The sequence below is a fragment of the Antrostomus carolinensis genome, unplaced genomic scaffold (assembly GCF_000700745.2).
Source record: "Antrostomus carolinensis isolate BGI_N321 unplaced genomic scaffold, ASM70074v2 scaffold31661, whole genome shotgun sequence".
In the NCBI taxonomy this organism is placed as follows: Eukaryota; Metazoa; Chordata; class Aves; order Caprimulgiformes; family Caprimulgidae; genus Antrostomus; species Antrostomus carolinensis.
The window spans coordinates 9,897-11,387 of record NW_010292502.1 but is presented as its reverse complement, the minus strand read 5'-3'; positions in this window follow the sequence as shown (position 1 = coordinate 11,387).

Here is a 1,491-nt window from a genome sequence, read left to right as displayed (position 1 = left end):
GGGGCCGGTGGCAGACAGAGGGGTGCAGGACAGAGCTCAGGGGCGAGGGGCGATGAGGATGGGTACAAAGGAGTGGGACAGACGCAAAGCTGAGTCAGCAAAGGGGGTGTCGTGAAGCATGTGGGTGCTCAGGACGGGCAGGTGAGGAGGCTGTGGGGCTAAGAGGTGGGGATGCCGGGGGGCAAAGGGGCATGGGGTGCAGCAGGCTGGAGGGTGCTGGCATAGGGATGGGGTGATACCTTAATGGGGCCAGGTCACCCTGAGCTCCTTAGAGCATCAGTGACACAAATAACAAGTTGTGACCATTGACAAAAGAAGTTATGGGGCCAAGACTGGGAAAGTGTCAGAGGGAAACAGGCTGGGGAGCCCTGGCTGCAAAAGCCCACCAGCTATTCCAGGCATCATTCCCATGGGGCACCTCCACCACCATGGGACACTCTGCATCTTCCCAGTGCCCTGGATGTCCCTCAGGGAGGGGGGAGACCCTTGTGACCCTGCTGGGAGGGCCAGACAGCCCCTCCGGGGTGCACAGGCAGCAGCGTGGTAGAGAGCAGGGCTGGCCATGTCCCACAGCACAGGGAGGGTGCCAGGGCAGAGGCAGGAAGGAGATGCAGCTTTAATGGCATTTGTCGATGTTTACAACATGAGTCATCCAGCTAAGCAGCTGTAAATCAGCACCCCAACTCCCTCAGCATCAATCTTGTCCCCTCCTCTGTGTCCCCAGCACTGGACGAGTGCCTGACTCCTACAGAAACAGCCTCATAAATAACAGCAACAAAACAAACCCTCTCGCAGCCGCGGCGGGCCCGTGTGTGCCAAGTGCGAGATGAACGCCTCCCATCCATCACTTTAATGGCTGTACTCTGGAAATTAAACCTGTCACAGCCCATCAAGGTGAACATTTTAAGTCTGTGACATCCCTTCAGCTCCCCTCCTCCTTCCTGGCATTCTTTTTCTTGTTGCTTTAATTCTCTCCTTTTCCTCTCTGCCTCTGCCATCCCTGTCCCCTCCATCTCACATCCACCCCAGTGTCCCCAGCTCCAGCCTGTGGTCCTCTCCATGCTCCTCTGCTGTCAGAGGACCACGTTGTACATCGGAGGGTAGAAGTCCTTTGCCCTCAGGCTTCTGCAGCCATGGGCTGGCAGCTACCAGCATCTTAGTGCCCAGCCCTGGGTGCCTGCTGGGAGGGGGGGGTCATAGCTCCCTGGGGGCAAGGGGTGTCTCCTGCCCCGCTCTCCCCACAGGGCAATGGCAAGGATTTGGGTACCATTCTTTCCTACTTCCCCTTCTACTCCTCCTTTCCTTCCCTGTCTTTTTTACCCCCTTCCCCACATTTATTCCTCTACTGCACCTTGTTAATGCCAACCATCACAGGCTGCTGGCACCCGGCCCCTACCCTGGCTCACATCTCCCCACTCGGAGCAAGGGCTGCACTCTCCCCAGGACCAGAGCTTTCCCTGGGCAGTGCCGGGGGTCCAGACACCTCCTGCG